The following is a 23,641-nucleotide window of genomic DNA, read 5'->3' as shown; positions in this document are numbered from 1 at the left end:
CACCTCACATCACTTTGATAGTGGTGCTTATGGGGGACAGTACCTTTTGGTTCTCCAGGGTTTCTGGTGAATAACAAAAGCTTTTCATATCCCTGAAGCCTTGAGGTCATAGATGGCAGAGGAGGGAGGGAATGCTGCTAGTGAATTCTCTTAGTGGGTCGGAGGACCCTGGTGTTCTGCTTCCTTCCCTCCCTAGTGAGAACAGGGCCATGCTCTAGAGTTAGGGGTAAGATAGTGTCAAACATGCATCCTCAGAGTCTGTCATTAGCTCACTGTTGACTGATTGGGATCTCTGACAGGTACTGGCCAGGTCTACACTGTTCGGGCCCATAGTTTTTTAATGCAACTTTATATCCCCACCAATCAGTGTCAGGTTTGAACCTTTGTAGCTCATTGTGAGGATCATTCCTGAGTGTTTACCCCTAACTTGAAATCCCTCTCTTCTTTATCATAAGTTTGTAGACTAGCAGCACCATCATCTATCAGATGGCAGGAAAACTGTGCCCCTTCCCCCACCATTTATTGATTAGATGACTGTAAGTAAGACAGTGGACCTTCTTTGGGCCTCAATCCTCTCTTTTTGAAAGTGAGAGTCCTGAGTTTTTTGTGTTCTGAGACTATGGAACTAAACTGAATTATTTCTCAAGGTCCATTCCCTATCCATTTTAAGATACATAATTTATATGAATTACTTATCAGTGTGCCGTTGTTCACTGAGAGGGTTGATCAGAAGATTTTTCCCTTCAGAGATTATATATTTGCCATTTGTTTGCCATTTAGCAGTGCTCAAATTCTAACACGTGAATGTATTGCATTTAGTGTGTTGATTTTTAACCCCTAAGGTTTCCTGATATTAGGATTATTAATATCACACGGAGGCCTCTTATGGTGATTGTTTTTCTTTTATTTTTTTCTTTAGGGATAAGGACCTAATAGGCTAAGCAAGAATATACTGCCAGACTATTTACCTAAGGACACCTAGCACCTTTGGGGCATGTTACATCAATCAACACATGAGATAAAGGCTGAAATGTTTTTGTGTAGACCCTTCAACTCTCTCTCAAAAAAAGTTCTTGAGCATTATATAAAAGCCCTTATAATTTTACTTTACCAGAAGCCTTACTCCCTGAAAACAGAAATCAGATTTTAAGAGTTAAGAACTTTAGTCATCAGAAAAAAGTATCTCCTTCAGTATTACCGTAAATAAATAGATCATTGTCCCGTTCTCCACCAAGAAAGAAATGCAAAACATACAACATTTTAACAGTGAGAGTATCTCTTAATGGACTCCTAACCCCCCCAACTCTATCCTTAGTCTACTGTTCCGTACAACTGCAACCTTCCTGTTAGTTTTTTTTTTTTAACATTTTATTATGAAAATTTTAAAAATTCATCAAAGTTTAAAGAATTTTATAGTGGATATCTACATATTCAACTCTTTGATTCCACTATTACCATTTTACTATATTTTTTTCATTAGGTGTCTGTTGTTCTGTCTTATGTCCATTCATAAGTTTATGTGGACTTTTTCTGCATTTCAAAATAGATTACAGATATCTATATTTATACCTACTGTCTCTTGATCAGTATTTTCGTTTCTGCCAAAACTGACTGAACTCTAGTGTGTAGGCATAACCACTTCTGACTGACTCATGCAAGGCTTTACCCATATCACAAGCCTTTTCCTACAGTGCTGTTGGCCTGTATGAAGTGGTTTTCACAGAGTAGACCAGTGACATTCTAGAGGGACATTCTAATCAGCACTGTCCAATAGAAATATAATGTTATTTAAAATCTTCTAGTAGCCACATTAAAAATGTTAAAAGTGAAAAGTTCACCTGTTTGGTAAAGTAACTTTAGCTTTTTTTTAACCCACTGTAATCTAAAATATCATTTCAACATGTAATTAATACTTTAGTAATTACTCATGAAATATTTTATATTCTATTTATATAGTAATTTTCATGGAAATCCAGTACATCTCAATTCTGATTAGTTCTATTTCAAGTGCTCAGTAGTAATTTGTAGCCAATATATTGGACAGCATAGTTCTAGACCTTCAAGCTTAGTGGGTATACCGTTCTTCCTCATAAATTTCCAATGTCTGAAAGTGCTGACATAACAGTCAAATTTCCTAATGAATGTGAAAGAAGTAGTGATATTCATCACAGCAAACCCTAATTATACCCTTTCGTGTTGAGGCCATTTTTATTCTTCATTTCCTTGTCAGAAACTTCCCATTTTTTCTCTTTCAATCACTTCTCATCTACACTCAGAGTTGGGTTATATTCCCTATGCCAATATCGAGTGTATTTTATTACTTTTCTGCTGCCCTTCTTCTTCTTTTTTTTTTTTTCTGCCCTTCTAATTTCAGGCTTTACCAGTTTGTCTTCTCTCATTTTTTGCTAGAACACTTTTTCTAGAACAGGTAAGATCTTTAAGTTTCACTTGTAAAAATTAAAACTACATGCTAGTATTAAAATATTAATGAGTCCGGTTATAAAAACTAAAAGTTGATCTATGGTGGAATCGTTGTGTATCCTGATTGCAGTATTAATTAAAAGTTGTAAAATTGTGTATGTGCACCTGTATGCATGCACACACACACATGCACAAATGAAGAAATTGACTAGTTGTTATGAATTGAAGTTTTAACTTTATTAGCTAGAAGAAAGACTTTTGTCTGAGTAACTGGAAAGATGTTCCTATTTATGAAGAGTAAAGGGTCTCTTATTTATTTGTCAGAAGACAGCAGTATGCTTTCTTTCACCACTCACAAAATGTTTTAATTTTGGATCATGAAGATGGTTCATCTCATTCTTTGATTTCAGTTAATGTATTTTATCCAGAAAGTGGATGAGGAAAAGCCACAGGTCATACAAAATATATCTGATTTCAGATACATCTGGGTGGTTTTTATTTTTAACTTTTAGCTTCTAGTTATGTGTTGACCAGCACATAGCAAAAACTTAGATTGGGAATTTGGCAGGGGTAGCAGAAATAACTAGTAATTCCGACAGTGACACAATTTTGAAGGAGGAGGCTCATGTTAATAAGTATTAATTGTCTTGAAAAATCTACATATGTGACTGACTAGAAATACCTTAAGTGTTGCCTAATTCAGGTATTGGATAAATAGACTGATTTGAATCCCTGGAAGACTAAGACATGCCTACTGAGTTTTTGATAAAAGGAGCAAAACAGTTCCCCTCCTCCAGTTTTCTTCAGCAGAGCAAGTCACACACTGTAGGCTTCACGACCACATTGCATCTTTTTTTTTTTTTTTGGTAAAAATATGGAACGCTTCACGAATGTGTGTGTCATCATTGCACAGGGACTATGCAAATCTTCTCTGTATCATTCCAATTTTAGTATATGTACTGCCAAAGTGAACACTCACATTACATCTTAATAGGACTGGCTCAGATGCCACCATGAAACTGATCAGCATTTTTAGTGGGTGTATAACACTGACAAAATTATTTTTTAATGTTTTTCTTAGATAATCACTTTATTCATGCTTTGCAATCACCTTATTCATTTACTTGTTTTTGTTTACTAACAGTTTCCCACCTACCAAGAATGTAAGTTCCATGAGAATAGGGACCTTACCCCTTTTGTTCACTGCTGTATTCTGAGCACTTAAAACCATGACTTGCACATAATGACTGCTCAGTAAATATTGTCAAAATAATGAGTGATTATCTTTATAGATTCATCAGTAGACAACTATCAGCCAAGAGAAAAAATCGCCAGGGCATCTGCTCTGTATACTTTAAAGACTGTCAGTGCTGTTCATGATAAAAGCTACACCTTATCCTTTTCACTTATCAAAATATTCATTTGTTTTCTTTCATCAGTCATCTTTCGATGATGAGGAAAACACGGGGTATTTCAAGGAATACTGTCTGTCAGTGAAGCAGGGTACTATTTCAGACCTAGGAGTAGGAAAATGATAAAAGCCAAAATAACAATACCTCTATTACTTTGGGAAAAGCCAAAATAGCAGTACCTGTAGTATTTTATATTTCAGGAAAGAGTTATGTACTGTTTTAGAAGAAGAACGTATTATCAAGAGACAAATGTCTATTATCAATAGACAAATGCAGAAATTGTGAAGTTTTATAAATTCTTATTCTGATTTGTGTCAAGCAATAGGCAAGAATGGACATGTCTTTCTAAAACAATACTTTAAATGGCTGGGTGCCTAGATTGCCTAATGAGTGTAGGCCTTCATACTTACTAAAGATTAGAAGAGTTATTATTTTTTGTCTTTAAAAAAATTTGTTGAATAAAAGATGGAAAGATCAGAAAAAATAAACTCTGGTTAGGATCTGATGTGGGGCTCTGTTCCCAACTCTGCTGCTACCTCCCTTTGTGATCTTGGGTCCCCAGTTTCCTTGTTTATAAAATGAGAAGACCAGGCTTAATAATCTTTAAAGACTCTCAGCTCTGAAAACTTAATGATTCCATCAGGCTCCCCATGAACAGCAATGCCTTTCTTCCAAAAGAGGGTGCTGTGGTTTTTCTGAGTGCTCTAGCATTTTCTTGAGAGGAACTGAAGAGAGGTGCAATCTCAGCTTAATTTCCTGTCTTTAGATTTTCTGCTTTTGAGAAATACTGATTCCTTAAATTTATTTAGTTGTTTAGTTGAGGTGATATAAACTAATTCTGATATTTTGATGTTATTGATACCTTTAAAAGCTTTTTTTAATATGTTGATTCAGAAAAATCTGGCAAATAAAATTTCTAAGAAAAAATAAAAAATACACAATCTCACCATTCAGTATTAACATTTTGGTGTATTTCTGGGTTTTCTTTGTATTGTTCAATTTTTCCCACATCTATAGCTAGAGAGAATGGGAGAGGGAGTAGAGACTTTATTTTGTTTTTGGCTTTTCCCACCTGGTGAGACTTTTTATAGAATTTGTTTCGGGAACTATTGTTTATTTAGCCACATTCTTATTCAATATTTAGGTTGTTTCCATATTTTAATATTAAAAATAGTGATGTGAAGAATATCTTGGATGTGATTCTATGATATAATAGGTTCAGATTTCTGAATCAAAAGCTATAAACATTTTAAGGTTCTTGATACATTTGTCAAATTGCTTTCCTGAAATATAGCCATTTTGATCAAATCATATATGGAATCATGCAACATGTGACTTCTTGTCTCTGGCTTCTTTCTCTTTTTTTAAATTCAAGTATAATTGACATATAACACCATAGTTTAAGATGTACAATGAAATGATTGGATACTTGTATACACTGTGAAATGATCACCGCAATTGGCTTCTTTTAATTAGCATGTTTTCAGGGTTTATCCATGTTGTAGCATGTATCAGTACTTCATTTTTTTTATCATCAAATAATATGCCATTGTATAGATATACCACATTTTGTTTATACATTTATCAATTATATTATTTTCACTTTGGGGTTATTATGAATAACAATTGTATGAATATTTGTGTACAGACTTCTGTGTGGATATGTATTTTTGTTTCTCTTGGCTGTGTATCTAGAAATTGAATTGCCAAGTCATATGGTAACTCTTTGTTTAATCATTTGAGGAACTATCAGACTGTTTTCCAAAGTGACCACACCATTTTACATTCCCACTAGTAAATATATAAGGATTCTAATTTCTCCATATTCTCACTCACAGTTACTGTCTTAGTCATCTTAATGGGTGTAAAGTGGTATCTCATTGTGGTTTTGATTTGCCCTGTTGGCTAATGATGTTGATCATCTCTTAATAGGCTTATCTATTTGCTTATCTTCTTTGAAGAAATGGCTATTCAGATCTTTTGCCCATGTTTAAATTTGGTTAATTTTATTATTGAGTTGTAAGAATATTTTACATATATTTTGGATACTGAACCTTTATCAGATATAGAATTTGTAAAACTTCTCTCGCATTCTATGGTTCTTTTTACTTTCTTAATGTGTCCTTGAGACTACAAAAATTTTGAATGTTGATAATGTCCAATTTATCTAATTTTTTTCTCTTGTTTTCGTATCTTAAGAAACCGTTGCCTAATCTAAGATCATAAAATTTGTGGCTTGTTTTCTACAGTTTTATAGTTTCAGCTCTTACATTTAGATCTTTGATCAGTTTGAACTGATTTTTATATATGGCATAAAGTATGGACCTAACTTCATTCTTTAGTTTATAGATATCTTGTTGTCTGGCATAATTTGTTGATAAAGCAATTCTTTTCCCAATTTAATTACCTTAGAACTCTTTAAAAAAAAAAAAAATTTTTTTTTAAACCTTAAAAAAAAAAATAAAAAACAGTTGACCACACCCTCCCCCTCACCCCCGCCCTCCCCAAATCAATTGGCCACAAAAGTGAAGGCTTGGATCTGGACCTTCAGTTCTGTTTAATTGATTTTTATGTTTATTCTGAGGCCAGTACCATACAGTCTCGATTACTGTAGCTTTGTAGTAGATTTTGAAATTGTCAAGTGTAAGTCCTCCAGCTTTTTCTTTTTCAAGATTGTTTTGCCTATTCTGAGTGCATGTGAATTTTTAGAATCAGCTTGTCAGTTTCTACAAAGAAGCCATCTGAGATTTTGGTAGGGATTGTATTAAATCTAGATATTTTTAGGTGTTTTAAAAAATAAATGATGAGGCTGACATTTTTATATGTTTGTTAACAGTTTTTTGAATTCCTATCATTTCTGTAAGTTCATATGTTTATGCTTTTTTCTATTGGGCTTATTAATATTTATTTACTTTGTATGTGAAGTGAAAAGCAAAGGAGAAAGGAAAGATTCCCATTTGAATGCAGAGTTCCAAAGAATAGCCAGGAGAGATAAGAAAGCCTTCCTCAGCAATCAATGCAAAGAAATAGAGGAAAACAACAGAATGGGAAAGACTAGAGATCTCTTCAAGAAAATTAGAGATACCAAGGGACCATTTCATGCAAAGATGAGTTCGATAAAGGACAGAAATGGTATGGACCTAACAGAAGCAGAAGATATTAAGAAGAGGTGGCAATAATACACAGAAGAACTATACAAAAAAGATCTTTACGACCCAGATAATCACAATGGTGTGATCACTCACCTAGAGCCAAACATCCTGGAAGGTAAAGTCAAGTGGGCCTTAGAAAGCATCACTACGAACAAAGCTAGTGGAGGTGATGGAATTCCAGTTGAGCTATTTCAGATCCTGAAAGATGATGCTGTGAAAGTGCTGCACGCAATATGCCAGCAAATTTGGAAAACTCAGCAGTGGCCATAGGACTGGAAAAGGTCAGTTTTCATTCCAATCCCTAAGAAAGGCAATCCCAAAGAATGCTCAAACTACTGGACAATTGCACTCATCTCACATGCTAGTAAAGTAATGCTCAAAATTCTCCAAGCCAGGCTTCAGCAATACGTGAACTGTGAACTTCCAGATGTTCAAGCTGGTTTTAGAAAAGGCAGAGGAACCAGATATCACATTGCCAATATCCGCTGAATCATCGAAAAAGCAAGAGAGTTCCAGAAAAACATCTATTTCTGCTTTATTGACTATGCCAAAGCCTTCGACTGTGTGGATGACAATAAACTGTGGGAAAATTCTGAAGGAGATGGGAATACCAGACTACCCGACCTGCCTCTTGAGAAACCTGTATGCAGGTCAGGAAGCAACAGTTAAAGCTAGACATGGAACAACAGACTGATTCCAAATAGGAAAAGGAGTACGTCAAGGCTGTATATTGTCACCCTGCTTATTTAACTTATATGCAGAGTACATCATGAGAAATGCTGGGCTGGAAGAAGCACAAGCTGAAATCAAGATTGCCGGGAGAAATATCAATAACCTCAGATACGCAGATGACACCACCCTTATGGCAGAAAGTGAAGAGGAACTAAAAAGCCTCTTGATGAAAGTGAAAGAGGAGAGTGAAAAAGTTGGCTTAAAGCTCAACATTCAGAAAACTAAGATCATGGCATCTGGTCCCATCACCTCATGGGAAGTAGATGGGGAGACAGTGGAAACAGTGTCAGACTTTATTTTTCTGGGCTCCAAAATCACTGCAGATGGTGATTGCAGCCATGAAATTAAAAGACGCTTACTCCTTGGAAGGAAAGTTATGACCAACCTAGATAGCATATTAAAAAGCAGAAACATTACTTTGCCAACAAAGGTCCATCTAGTCAAGGCTATGGTTTTTCCAGTGGTCATGTATGGATGTGAGAGTTGGACTGTGAAGAAAGCTGAGCGCCAAAAAATTCATGCTTTTGAACTGTGGTGTTGGAGAAGACTCTTGAGAGTCCCTTGGACTGCAAGGAGATCCAACCAGTCCATCCTAAAGGAGCTCAGTCCTGGGTGTTCATTGGTAGGACTGATGCTGAAGCTGAAACTCCAGTACTTTGGCCACCTGATCTGAAGAACTGGCTCATTGGAAAAGACCCTGATGCTGGGAGGGATTAGGGGCAGGAGGAGAAGGGGACGACAGAGGATGAGATGGCTGGATGGCATCACCATCCAGGAGTTGGTGATGGACAGAGAGGCCTGGCGTGCTGAGATTCATGGGGGTCACAAAGAGTCGGACACAAGTGAGCGACTGAACTGAACTGAACTGAACTTTGTATGCACTCTTTGTAAATTAACTTATTGGCCCTTATGATATTTATTGTAGATATTTTCCCGATTTGCCTTTTAATGTTGCTTAGGGCTTCCCTGGTGGCTCAGATAGTAAAGAATCCACCTGCAATGCAGGAGACCTGTGTTCAAACCTTGGGTCAGGAAGATCCCTTGGAGAAGGGAATGGCTAGTCTTCTTGCCCAGAGAATTCCATGGACAGAAGAGCCTGGCGGACTACAGCCCATGGGGATGCAAAGAGCTGTACATGAGCGAGCAACTAACACTTCACTTTTTTTCATGAACTTTGGTATATAGAAATGGAAATTTTGAGTTTTTTAAAAAGTCAGGTCATTTTTTTTCCTTTTTTTTTTTTTTTTAATTTAGAAAATCTTGCTTCTTCCTGAATTTATTCTTAGTCAAGCAGATGAACCTTGGCCACCTTGGTCCAGAAAGCCAGGTTAGTTAAACAATTTAAAGTTAGATTGTTACATTTTGAAACTCACTTATTCTTAAAATATGTTTAATAGACCTGTTTTGTTAGTATTAAAAAATTTTTTTAAATAATTTATAATACATCCATCTATCTTAATCCTTTGGGTTTTTTGGTGTTATTTTTGTTTTCCCACAAACCTCATCAAAATATCTTGCCATTATTTGCAATATTTACTATGATAAAAGAGTATTCTATGCACATTCCTGTCATTGTGCATTCAGCACAACAGTGTAACTTCAAGTTCTTACATCTAGCCTCCTTTGGGAAGAGTGTATTCTTGATTCTCCTGTTTCTACTTTTATTTTTTTTGTTTGTTTTTGTTTTTTTTCCTGTTTCTATTTTTAATTCTGAAATAAAGACTTTCATTTGGCTTTCTTTTCTTATGCTCTCTGTTCTTCTTTCCATGCATCAAAAACTGTAAAAAGAAGAGTAATTATTCTTCTCTCTACCCACCCCCCACCCCGCTGCAGCCTTTTCTTTCTCATTCTCTCTTTTTTCTCTATTTCTCTTGTTCTTTCCTTTTGCTTCTCATTTTAATTGGCCAGCTCTGAGCTACAGAGTTTTCTTCTTTTTTGTGTACTGAATTACCCACTACTCCTTTCATCTTCATTCTTTTTTTAAAAAAATTAACTTTTATTGACTTATAGTTGATTTATAATGTTTCAGGTATATAGCAAAGTGATTCATTTATATGTATGTATATTCTTTTTCAGATTATTTTCCTTTATAGAAGATACTGAATATCATTCCCTGTTCTGTATAGTAGGTGCTTGTTGTTTGTGTATTTTATATATAGTAATGTGTATCTGTTAATGCCAAATTCCTAATTTATCCCTCACTCCTCTTTACCCTTTGGTAACCATAAGTTCGTTTTCTATGTCTGTGAGTCTGTTTCTATTTTCAAGTTCATTTGTGTCATATTTTAGATTCCCCATATAAATGATATCATGTGATACTTGTCTTTTTTTTTGTCTGACTTAACTTCACTTAGTATGATAATTTCTAGGTCCATCATCTGTTGACCTTTCATCTTCATTCTGACTCACTTTCTAAAATATATCATTCCTGGTTCTACCTTAACAACGAATGTTGGTACTACTGACATTTTAGGCCAGATAATTCTTTGTTGTGGGGTTATGTTATTCATTGTAGGATGTTTATCAGGATCCCTGGCCTCTCCCCAGTTAAATGCCAGTAGCATTCCCTCCCCACCCTTCTCAGTTGTGAATACCAGTGTCTGTAGACATTGCCAGATATCATGGGGCAAAACCATCCCTCAGTTAAGAATTCTGTAATTGACAAAGCAAACCAATTATTCTGTTTTCAAAATGTGAATTCCTATCTCAACCATATTTTCTTCACTACCTTTTCTTACCTATTCCCCAAACTAGAACCAAATAAAATTCTTCCTTTCTACCCGTTAGATCTATAACTTGATGCTCTATCAGAAGCATCCCTTATATTAGCCATAGCATACATTTTGGCATTATGTACTTGACCCATGAGCGATCATTTATTAATTGAGTGACCTTACATCTCTCTGATAACTTCATCTATAAAAGGAGGATAAATGCCTACTCATTGGATTTTTTTAAATTTAATTTTTTTTTAGCACCAAAAGCATTTTGTATTGGAGTATAGCCAATTAAAAGTGTTGTGATAGTTTGAGGTGGACAGTGAAGGGACTCAGCCATACATATACATGCATCCATTCTCCACCAAATCCCCTCTCCCATCTAGGTTGGCACATTAACATTGAGCAGAATTCCATGTGCTATACAATCAGTTTTTGCTCATTGTCCACTTTAAATATAGTAGTGTGTATATAACCTTTCCAAAGTCCTTAACTATCCCTTCCCCCCTGGCAACCATGAGTTCATTTTCTAAGTCTGTGAGTCTCTTTCTGTCTGTAAGTAAGTTCATTATGTCATTTCTTTTTAGGTTCCACATTTAAGGGATGTCCTATGATATTTCTTCTCTGTCTGACTTACTTCACTTAGTATGACACTCTCTAGGTCAATCCATGTTGCTGCAAATGGTCTTATTTCATTCTTTTCAGTGGCTGCCTACTCAGAATTTTAATGAGAATTAAATAAAAGAATGGGCTTCCCTGGTGGCTCAGTGGTAAAGAATCAATTAAGAGTAGATGTTGTATCACCATCATTGAAAACTCCATTGTTTACATCCTCTATTGAGCTTACTTTGAGATGGCACATAGGCATATCTCAAAAATTGTCCCTGATTCTACCACGCTATTCTTTCAAGCTAAAACTAGTCCCTCCCTCCTTGGAATTCCTTGGAAAAGTATTTTCTAATTTTCTTGTAGCACTTGGCACTCTTTACCTTATGTTATAGTTATTAATGTACATGTCTTTTCTTTACCACTTGTCATTCTACTCCTTACAGTTTTCAATGTGTCTTTCACCCTCGTAGTCCATCCAACACATTCTCACATAGTACAGTAGTATTAAATATTTTGAATAAGTAAATAAATTTAGAAGCTGAACTGGTGAACAAGCTCAGGGTGTTATTGAGTTCAAATTCTACAGGCCAATAAATCAAGAGACAAGGTTTTGGGGCCAGGAATAGCAACTTTATTGGGAAAGCCAGCAGATTGCGAAGATAGTGGACTGGTGGCCCCAAAACCATTTGCCCAAGTGTGAGTGCTAGTTCTTTTTCAGAACAGAGAGAAGGGTAAAGAAGTAAAGCAAAAACAAAAAAAACAGTAAGTTGTTGCAAATATTTCCTGGTTCTGGCCAGACTTTAGAGGGGATGTGCTAATTTTTTCTTTCTTGCAGCCATTCACAGGTGGGCCTGGCCAGGATGTTTCCTGTGAACTTAAACAAAGATTTTAGTTTAACATAGGTGCGGGAGGCAGGGTTCCCAGAAATGGACCATTATATATACTTTAAGCTACAGGCAACATCCTTTTAGGGATGGCAGCAAAAGCAATAGAATACAGAGGTTAATGTAAAAGAAACAAATACAATAAGGATTTAGATTTGTTCTTCCCTGTTACAAGGGTAGCTTATTCTAACACAGCAGAATAGTAACGTGGGAGACAGGATGACAGACTGGTTAAGAGCTTACAGCATAGTTAATGGGGTTTGGATCTACCATTTATTATCTGTATGCAACCCAACTCTTACCATATACTGGACTGTTCAATAAAATAGTTTTGTGATCAGCAAATAAAACTTTAGTGGAAAAAAAATTTCTTTTTATCCAAAGTATTTTGTCTTATAAAAGTAATTTAGAGATGTAAATAACACTCTTTGGTGCCATACAATCAAGATGTATCCCTATGTTTTAGTTGTACTGTCCCCCTTTTTAATTAACCGCTAGGAAATAGGTATGAAATTGGAACTTCATTATTTTGGAATACTTATATTTTCTTCAAGAACTTGTGAAGTACTACTCATAGACTTTTCTAAGCCCCTTTTGTAAATTAACAGCAAGTTAAGGATAGAGTGAGATGGACCTATAGTGACTTTTTTCTACAAACTGACATAAAGCATACATGAAAGCTAGGGCCTACATTTGAAAGTGTTTAGACTCTGGGTGTAAACAGATTCTAACATTTGAAAGTGTTTTCTACATTTGAAAAGTGTTTTGTGGCCACTCAGAAGATAGTTTGGATCCTACCTGCATAATTTGGCTCAGCTACCATTTCCTATGTGACCATGACATTACGAATGGAGTCCACATCTAACAGCACCCTACATGTTAGACACAGCCTCATGTATTTTCTAGAGACAGGCTGGTACTATGAATTTTATAATACCACAGTGAATTTACTGGTGAATTTATGTATGCTTGCTTGCTTGTATCAAAATGTATCTTCTTTTGTCTATTGCCTAGAAAGTAGAGGTATCAGTTTCTAGAAACACTGCAGAAAAACTCTTAAGTGGTGGCTTTCCACATGGACCCTGTTGTTATTACTTTTTTCCACTAGGCAGGAAGTGACTAGAACAAAGATTCTTAGATTTAGAAGATCTTACAAGTCTACTTGTCTGAGTTCCCCCTGCCTCTGTCTTCCTGTGACTGCCTTATCTGTCTCCTGGCTTCTTTCCTTCTGTCTCTTACAAGGTTATTGGATGCAGGACTCACCTGAATAATTCAGAATGATGTCATCTCAGAGATCCTTAACTTGATTACACTTGAAATTTATTCCCAAATAAGATCTCATTCACTGATTAAGGCCATGGATATGTCTTTCTGAGGCTCACTGTTCAGTACTGCACCCCCAGTCTTGCTCCACATTCTGCCAGGTTCACTTTACAGCATGCTAACAAATTGTGAAACATTGATAAGTATTTTGATATGCTGATGTGTTAAAAAGCAAGAGAGTTCCAGAAAAACATCTACTTGTGCTTTATTGACTACACCAAAGCCTTTGACTATGTGGCTCACAACAAACTGTGGAAAATTCTTATAAAGAGATGGGACTACCAGACCACCAGACCTGCCTCCTGAGAAATCTGTATGCAGGTCAAGAAGCAACAGTTAGAACTGGACATGGAACAACACACTGGTTCCAAATCGGGAAAGGAGTACATCAAGGCTGTATATTGTCACCCTGCTTATTTAACTTATATGCAGAGTGCATCATGCGAAATGCCGGACTGGATGAAGCACAAGCTGAAATCAGTATAGCCAGGAGAAATATCAATAACCTCAGATATGCAGATGACACCCCCCTTATGGCAGAAAGTGAAGAACTAAGAGCTTCTTGATGCAAGTGAAAGAGGAGAGTGGAAAAGTTGGCTTAAAATTCAACATTCAGAAAACTAAGATTGTGGCATCTGGTCCCATCACTTCATGGCAAATAAATGGGGAAACAATAGAAACAGAGACTTTATTTTGGGGGGGGGGTCAAAAATCACTGCAGATGGTGACTACAGCCATGAAATTAAAAGACGCTTATTCCTTAGAAGAAAAGCTATGACCAACCTAGAGAGCATATTAAAAAGCAGAGACATTACTTTGCCAACAAAGGTCAATCTAGTCAAAGCTATGGTTTTTCCAGTAGTCATGTATGGATTTGAGAGTTGGACTATATATAAAGAAAGCTGAGTGCTAAAGAATAATGCTTTTGAACTGTGGTGATGGAGAAGAGTCTTGAGAGTTCCTTGGACTGCAAGAGGATCAAACCAGTCCATCCTAAAGGAAATCAGTCCTGAATATTCATTGGAAGGACTAATGCCGAAGCTGAAACTCCAATACTTTGGCCTCCTGATGTGAAGAACTGACTCATTGGAAAAGACCCTGATGCTGGGAAAGATGGAAGGCAGGAGGAGAAGGGGTTGACAGAGGATGAGATGGTTGGATGGCATCACCAACTCGATGGACATGAGTTTGAGCAAGTTCCAGGTGTTGGTGATGGAAAGGGAAGCCTGGCATGCTATAGTCCATGGGGTCGCACAGAGTCAGACATGGCTGAGTACTGAACTGAACTCTATGTATTAAATGCTAAGGCAGAGAAGGAACACCTAGATCAGTAGTGAAGAAGTGATATCTAAAGAAAGAGCAAAAGGAAGGAGAGAGGAAGGAGGTGGCTAGATTAGTGTTCCAGGCAGAAAGGAGCATCCATACTCACTTCCTGTTTTAGAGCCACACCTCCTACAGGAGAAATCAGAAATGGCACCTGAGAGTTCCTTTTGTTGCTCCCTAGCAAGTAGGGGCAGGTGTGAGCCTGGGGTGAAGAGAATGAGTCTCTCATCCCAGCTACAGAATTTCAGGGAATGCCAGAAAACCTCAGCAATTAAGGACTATTTTAGTGCAGTATTTTTAAGAATTGCAATTAATGTAAAAAATCCATGAAGAAAATAACAAAAATCTAAAGAAAGAAGGATCAGTAGTAGTGATTTTTTTCTTTTGCCTCAGGCACCAATAGAGTTTGGCATTGTTATTGTTCTTTGTTGTTCATTTGCTAAGTTGTGTCAGACTCTATGTGACCCCATGGACTGCAGCATGCCGGGCTTCCCTGTCCTTCACTGTCTCCCAGAGTTTACTCAAAACTCATGTCCATTGAGTCGATGATGCTGTTTAACCATCTCATCCTCTATTGTTCCTTTATCTCGTACTCAATCTTTCCCAGCATCAGGGTCTTTTCCAATGAGTTGGCTCTTCACATCAGTTGGCCAAAGTGTTGGAGCTTCACCTTCAGCATCAGTCCTTCCAATGAATATTCAGGGTTGATTTCCTTTAGGAATAACTGATTTGATCTCCTTGCTGTCTAAGGGACTCTCAAGAGTTTTCTCCAGCACTACAGTTCAAAAGCATCAGTTCTTCAGCATGGCACTGTTTTGTGACTTTCTTTAAATTTTAATATCTTATTCATTATAGATTTTTGCATCAATTTTGACTTTTAAAAATACTGCGTAAAAAAAATAAAAATAAAAATACTGCGTTAACATACTACTAATCTTGATTAATGAGTTTTTTGGTGCCCCTTTATATTGTGTGTTCAAGGCTAATCATTTCCTCAGTCACTTCACCCGGGTCCCAGCCATGTAACTTAAGACACACACATACACACCATGCTTAGCCTGTTGGGCAGTCTCTCCTGGGGCTTGACTCTAGAGGGTGTAAAGACAGAGATGTGGTTAGAAATATCTCATAGCAATGGCAGTGGACATCTGTATTCTACTCCATTGTGACTGTGTGATGTGCGTGCTCAGGCACACCTCTGGAGGCTGTCCCAGAGGCCTTGTGTAACACCCCTCCTGTGCCATGATCTTGGTCATGTACTACTGTGGCCCCCTCTTGGTCTTGCTCCTTTTCTGAGCTGGTGGTGGTGTGTTCAGAATCCATATTCCCTTCCTTTTTGAAAATCACAATCATCTTTGTTTATCTCCAGACTTCTATCCTCCCTGCTTTGGAGAAAACCAATAATGGTTGCATGATTGTATGTGTATGTTTTCTTGGTACCTTAGGATGAAATTCAGCCAGGGCTGGAGAAACGAACTCACTGGAGAGAACTTTTTTCAGTCACTTCCCCTTGCCTTGTACTTCTTTTCTCATTCAGCCTTTGACCAGAATTTCCAGTTTGAATATAGTTTTGAACATTTATTATTTTTAGTCATCATTTCATAATACTATACTAGCTGTCGAAACATAAATAAAATGACTTTTTTTGCTGTCTATAACTTAAAAATAATAATAACAGCTAGTCATTGGCCCTGAATATGTGAACAGCAGAGATTAATGAGTTCCAGACTCAGAGGATTTCACAAGTGCCAGAGGCATCCATGGAGGAAACAACAATGTTTACCAAGAAACAGCTGGAAGATTTAGAGACATTATTCAGTAAGAACTTATGTCCAAACTCCAGCCTTGGGAAAGAATGGTCCCCAAGCTGTCATATATCCAGCGGTAACTACAAGTCTGGTTCAAGAACTTCACAGCAAAACTCAGAAAATAAAAATTCAAACATATTTGGTAAAAGCAACAAGAAGCTTAACAATAATAATTACCTGAGGGAGAGGTCAAGAGAAATATCGATACTCCTCACTAGATTCACTGATGAGGCCTGTCCTGACTTCCTGACTTCTATAGAGCAATTGGCACCCTCAGTCCAACTTAGCATGACCCTATTATTTACTATTTTTTTAAATTTATTAGTATTATTTCTAGGTTGTCCTGGGTCTCCATTGCTGCACCTCCAACCCACATCTCCATCTAATCTGTGAACACTTTGACATTTACTCTCTCCGATTCTGAGGTCCTCACATGTGAAAGATTTCCTTCCTTTGCTGTTACAAAGTCCAGGCAAGCAAGCACTTGTCACTCCTTCATCACCTACAGTTTCCTCCCTGTCAGTCCTGAATAGCAGTTTTCTCTGTCATTTCCTCTGCTTTCTGAGAAATTGTCAATATGGTATCAATTTATCAGGTGTTCTACTTTTACCAGAATGAAACCTCTCCCCAGTGCCGGGAGAGGTGACATTTCCCGTTACTGCTGTACATTGTATCTGTTTTGTAATCTGTATTAGGAAAGCATCATTGTGTGTCGACCACAATAGCATCATTAGAATAGAACATACCTTTCCAGTGTCGTGGGTCTCGGTGACACTTGCCTCCTTGTGTTAAACTTTCAAGTTTACTTTTCTTATTATTCATGTTCTAGAGATTGTTAATTAGGAACGAGGCCATAGCCTGCTCTCTACTTGATATTTTTGTTGATAACTTATTTAAAGGCTCTACTATAGTATTCTTTAGGTGTCATATCAGCAGCTCTATGTGGGAGCTCTTCTTGATTTTACGTTATTTTATTGAGACGTCTTGGGGGCTTCTCAGGTGGTGCAGTGGTAAAGAATCTACCTGCCAGTGCAGGAGATGTAGGTTCAATCCCTGGGCCAGAAAGATCCCCTGGAGGAGGGCATGGCAATCCACTCCATTATGCTTGCCTGGAAAATTCCGTGGATGGGGGAGCCTGGCAGGCTACAGTCCATGGGATCGCAGAGTTGGACAGGACTGAATGGCTGAGCACATTGAGACTTCAAACACCACCCAATCATCCGCATTAATGCTTCCTGTCATATACCTAATATGAAATGATATATATCCTCTTTTCCCTCTCATTTCCTGTGGGGCGTGGCAGATTTGGAGGAAATGAACACTTAGGAAACTTGATCAAGAGTTGTGCTATTTCCTGGATAACTGTCTTTTAACTTGCATTATAGAGGCAGAGTTAGAAATCATACAGGGGAAAAGAAAAAGAAGGGCAGAAAATAAAGTCAAAGCAGAGCTTCTTCTAAAATAGAGAACTTTGAAAGTTCTGCCTAGTGTTATCATGATATCTGGGGACCTTCTCACTCATGGGGGCCAAACTTTTTCTTAAATCAGATGAAATCTCAACTATTTACAACAGATTTTATTTTGCAAACATTTAACATTGTGAGACATATACCAAAGGTACATTATAAATGATATTTCAGTATATTGGTTATTTAATCCTCATAACAAATCCTCCTGTCAAAGAAGAGCTAGTACTAGTTTCCATTTTATAGCTGAGAAAACTGAGACTTAGGTTAGGTAACATCTCTAAGGTCACACAGCTAGTAAGTAAACAAGCTGAAATTAGAATTCAAGAAATCTTACTTTGAGTCTAGTGCCCTAAACACTGCATAATGCAACTTTTCCAATTTATTTTCTTCCTAAAATTCCAATGGAGAAAAATGTTACAGCCTATGTCAGAAAATACCTGATGAGCATGAAACATTATTTAAAACAAACCAATTAAGGACTTTGTCCTCTGTGTAGTGCGTTGATCTTTGTAGTTGTAACTTCTCCCAAAGCTGCTAATTACAGTAATGTTCCCTCCCTGTTGTCTGCTTGTTTCTCCCACGTGTATCCCAACTTTCAAATGACATGGTTTATCTAGCTCTTTTCTGTGTGTTCTTGACCACAAGCTCCTTTTTCTAGGTTGTGGTGTATTATGGGATTGTGCGAAATTAATTATGTTCAGGGTTAGACTAATGATGTCCTTTCATCTGTTTCTCTTTTAGCTTAATTGTAATTCTTGTCTGCTGATTTTTGTATCTATCTGTGTTCACATCTAATTTACTTTTTCATGTAGATTTTGCTAGTATCAGAAATTAATCCTTTTATATGTCTCTGCATCTGTTTTCTGTTCCTCTTTTCTAAGTATGTTAATCTCAATTGTTTTAACGGAAACTCTTACAGTTATTTTCATAGAGTATAACATGCCATATACATAAACTTAGCAGGTATTCTGAATAAATCTACAAAGGGTTGGCTACTTTGATAGGCCATTTTTCTATTTCAGTAAAGGGAGCCCCAAGAAACAAAGTTAGTAAACATTAAGCTAAGGATTCTTTTTAATACTTGCCTTTTTTCTCAACATTTCACAAATTTTAAAATTTATGCTTTCCTTTTTGGTAGTTGTGACATCTCTCTGGCAACAGTACAACCTGCCTAATCTATAAATTGAAGTATGATTAGAAAAGAGCTTAAGAAATTTAGCTCCTGGTGAATCATATACCTTAGCCTGACCAAAATTCTAACAAGCTGCAGCATTGTCACTAGAGTGCTGGTGACTTAATGACAATTATTATGACTTAATTATTACGCTCATAATACCTGTGAATTTAAATATGTATATTTTACATTAGTTGCCATAGTTTTAGCTTTACTTGTGCAAGAAATATTTACTGAAGACCCTCTATTGTTGATTTTTGTGCCATGATGTTTCTCAAAAGAACTGTTTGTTTTATTATGAGCCATATTAACTTTCAAATGTAAACATTTATTATCTATTAGATTGACTTCCTGTTCTGTGCCAGGCACTGTTAGGTATTGTGACATGCAAAGATGAACAAAATGCAGTTCTTTCTTTGTCAAGCAGTTTATAATCCTGTAAATATTTAAATTCTTAATATGTAGAATATTTATAAGGACCTTAAGAAATGTTTAAGGAAAGAGCTTAAAAAAATGCATAGGCCAAGGAAAACTGCTTCTAGCTAAGGAGGAATCAAAGAATGCTTTATGGAGACATAGGCATTTAATTTGAGTCAAGACAATTAGGAGGAGCTAGAGTTAGGAGATGGAAAAGAAGACAGGCTGATTCCACTTGCACACTATTCAAATAGCACCATGTAGCCAAGTAGTACTTAGGAGATACAGGGTAAAGAGTCGAGGGAAAGTAATAAATATCACCTAATTTCTTTTTCTTTTATCAACACATGACAACCTTAATGTGATATAATTTGAGAGGAAATATGAAATTTTATACCCAGTTGAGAATAGTTGGTTAAACAAAGCAGAAAATTTCTAATTGTCTTCTTAATACTTTTGGCTTGTTGTTTTAGTTGCTAAGTCGTGTCTTGACTCTTTGCAGCACCATGCCATGGACTGCAGCCCACCAGGCTCTTCTGTCCATGGAATTCTCCAGGCAAGAATACTGGAGTGAATTGCCATTTCCTGCTGTAGGGAATCTTCCTGACCCAGGGATAGAACCTGTGTCTGCTGCACTAGCAGGTGGATTCTTTACCACTGAGCCACCAGGGAAGCCCAGTAGTATTGTTTATCTATCTCCAAAATCAAATTCTCTTTTTTTTTTTTAAATTCTAAAAAGTAGTTTTAATGGAGTCCACTTATTTACTGTAAAAATTATGTTATAATAACATAACACATTGATATAAGGTCCTCTTGGGAGCATGAAAGCCATCTGTGGTCTGGGATACCTTCATTTAGGTTTCTCTGCTTTTGTCTGTAAATCTGAGTCTGTTTGCTTTTTATATTCTTCCTCTTCTGTCCTGTCTATCCCTAGGCTAACCTACTGGTCAGAAAAGAGGAATCCCACCAAAAATAAGAGATTCTTTTTACTTCTTGGAGAGTCCCAATTTGTATCTCACAGCAAAATGAAATAAATGGAAATTGGGGCATATTTAAAAGATTTCTTAAAATTATAGTTCAAATTATAAATTATTTTTTCTTTGTTGTCCTAGTTACATTACATGTTATTTAAGACTTAGTTCATAAGCTGTAGCTTTACAACATTAATTTTTAAAAGTTAATAACCAGCCCATTGAGTATTATTGCCTTTATTTACATGTGATAAAGAGAAAATATGCCATGTAACTTTGATAAATGCATATGTTTAAAGGTTATGAAAATGTAAGCCTATATAGTATGCCAGGCTTTCATTTCAGTTATTTGGCCCCTTTAAGAAAACCATGATTCCTGCATGTACTGTAGATGGCAGTACTTGGGTGGAAAATATAAGCAATACAAGAGATTTGAGAATGATTAGCAGGTGGTGTCTTAATGAGTAAAGTTCAATTGAAATGTTCTTTCTTTGTTAATTTTTCTCACTCACTGAATTTTTTTTAAACAATCATAAACTTTCTTTTTCACTCATGCTGTTTCCGTTCAAGTTTTCTTCCACCATTACCTGACCTCTCTCTTCACCCCACTTTGGTTTCAGAAATCACATGTTTATACAACCATTTTCTCTTTAGATAGCAGTGATTGGAAACTAGTTGATCAGGCCCATGATAGGGTCCTGTGTAGTTCTGTATGAGTATTTTTCCTCAAGCAGGTCGAGTACCAGATGGCATTGCTGTAAATTCTAACAGGGACAGGGAAACACTGTCACATGTGTTTCAAATACACGTTCATTACAAATCTACAGTTCCAGGGTCAGTGAAGTCTGTCTTTGCATGGAGGGAAGAAGCTCACTCGGGAATATGAAAAGTTATCTTGTTCTCCCTAAGCATTGGGAATTTTGCTACAGGGTTCTTTCAGTAAATATTTATTGAATGCTAATTATATGCTGTGCATTGTGCTGGGTAGGCATATCGTGCATTATGTACATGAAAGGACAGGGTACCTACCCTCAGACACCCTTCCCAAGTATAAAGTGTGATAATTCCTACATTAGAGGCATGTAGAAAATACAATAAGACATAGAAGAGAAATAGATGGGTGTAACAGACATAAAAATAATCACAAAATACTTTCCTTCCAAGTTTACTGGCGTCAGACTCCTTCAAAGCACAACACTTGAGGAAGCTGCTATTGTTCTATCAAAAAAGACACAAGAAGAAGCCTATTTCCTGTCCATAGCACAGAGGGAGAAGTGCCTAAGAGTCTAACTAGAAGTGGTATGAGTTAGGCCATGTGTGTGTGCTCAGTTGTGTTCAACTCTTTGCGACCCTGTGGACTAGAACCCACCAGGCTTCTCTGTCCATGGGATTCTCCAGGCAAGAATACTGGAGTGAGTTGCCATTTCCTACTCCAGAGAATCTTCTCAACCCAGGGATTGAACTTGAATCTCTTGCTTTGCAGGCAGATTCTTTACCACCGCACCACCTGGGAAGCCCATAAGTTAGGCCACCAGGTGTGTAAAGGAGGATAAGGGAATCACACACACTTTCTTGTTCTTAACTTTCTAGAAGGTTGCCCAAGAAATGGCCAATGTTGGTTGCATCTGGGGTGAGGAGCTAGGTGGCTGGGGCATAGCATGGGAGAGAAACTTTTAATTGAATACCTTTGATTTCTTTTAGAGTTTGAACCATGTGAATTTATTACCCAGACAAAAATAAAGTTAATGCTTTACTTCTTTGGTACATCACATTACCATATTTGAGGAGAATATATACTAGTTGTCTTTTATTTGGTGGGTTGTGTAACCTGCTAAAACTCCTAAACATGTAGTGGACAGGAGAAAAAAGTTGTGCTAAGGATCACTTAGGCATCTGTAACATTTTTTGTTTTGGTTACAGGGAACTTCCCACTCTTACTTTTCATAGAGCTCAACTAGTAAGTATATCCTGATAAACATCAAGTGGCTGAGTGGGAGTGGTTCCTCCCAGAGAAGCCAACTACAGTTTTGTTTTGTTTTTTGAAAGAGCTGTGTGTTTTTGTTTGGTTGTGTTTTAAAGGAGATTACAGATGGTGTGTGCCCAGAAACCCTGGCACAAAACAGATTGTGAACAGAAAAATGTGGTTAAGTCCCCATGCATTGCTTAGAATTTGGAGCAGCTTACCAGATTTTCTTCTTGAGATGAATTGTTTGTGGTACGCCATTGGAGGACTCATAATAGGATGTGTAGCGGCATCAGCTTTCTTGAAATAAATTTCTGTAGTTGAAATATTTTTCAAATACTGAGTATTTTAAAAGAAATCTCATTGAAGAAGCCATAGCCCTTGTCCTTAGAAATTCAGTGTATGTTTATGGGTCATGTAAAGATGATGATGGGGGTTGTAAAGAAACAGAACTTTAGGTCTAGTTGAAACCTGATAAATAAAACAATGAAAAGTATATACAAGAAATAGTACAAGTTATGTATTTTATATAAATGCATATATGCTAAAGCTCAAGATATGGCTGGTGGACATTAACTGGTTACTCTTTATGAACTGTGTTACTACTAATTGAATAATAAAACAGCTAACATTATGATTGCATATAACAGGTTGCAGATCACTTCTGCTGTGTTTATCTCACTTGATCATTTTCAGGAATTTATTTGTAGTAGTTCATATTATAATGAAAATCATATTTTTTCATCTGACTGCCATCTCTCTATATGGTTATGACCATGCAGATGCTTTTGACAGAAAAAAAAAAAGCAGTTGAGTGGACTTTTCTTGACATACTCATCCTGTTAACTGAGAAGAAAAATCTCACATCTACGGTAACATCCCATCTTTCCACCCCTTTTTTATCTACTTTTAGCTCTGCCCTTCGTAAGTCCATGCCGGAGCACTGTAACATGTGGCAAGACTCTCCAAACTGGTTCTGCCACCTCTTCCTCCTGCTCCTTCATAGCAGGTAGGATTCATTTCTAAAGTGGTGGAATTTTTTTGACCCACTTGACATCTTTCAATCGTAAGGAATCCTGTTCTGACATAGACTTCGTCTCTCTTCTCTGCTCTCAAACTTGTTTTCCCTTTTCTTTGATTCAGTAATTCATTCACCCGGTCAGATATTGATTGATCATCTTGAGCACCAGGCCCTGTTCTTTGTGCCAGGGATACAGCAGTGAACGAAATAGAACTCCCTGTCCTCATGAAGCCCACCTTGTTTTT

General features: G+C 36.9%; 1 protein-coding gene, 1 long non-coding RNA gene and 1 other non-coding gene across 5 annotated transcripts in view; 1 reads left to right on the top strand and 2 right to left on the bottom strand.

Moving 5' to 3' along the window:
* PRORP (protein only RNase P catalytic subunit) overlaps positions 1–23,641 on the top strand; it is a 125,531-nt gene that overhangs the window by 73,473 nt on the left and 28,417 nt on the right. The gene's annotated exons all lie outside the window — the stretch shown is intronic.
* Positions 3,290–3,396, bottom strand: LOC139038905 (U6 spliceosomal RNA). The gene has a single exon (XR_011492037.1). It is a non-coding gene; the product is annotated as a U6 spliceosomal RNA (small nuclear RNA).
* On the bottom strand, positions 11,660–15,687 carry LOC110122921 (uncharacterized). The gene is made up of 3 exons (XR_002309373.2): positions 15,622–15,687; positions 13,191–13,368; positions 11,660–11,917 (listed from the first exon to the last, which is right to left on the bottom strand). It is a non-coding gene; the product is annotated as an uncharacterized lncRNA (long non-coding RNA).

This window comes from Odocoileus virginianus, chromosome 16 (genome assembly GCF_023699985.2).
Source record: "Odocoileus virginianus isolate 20LAN1187 ecotype Illinois chromosome 16, Ovbor_1.2, whole genome shotgun sequence".
NCBI lineage: Eukaryota > Metazoa > Chordata > Mammalia > Artiodactyla > Cervidae > Odocoileus > Odocoileus virginianus.
The sequence above is the reverse complement of the archived record's forward strand: the minus strand, read 5'-3'. Positions and strand labels throughout refer to the sequence as shown.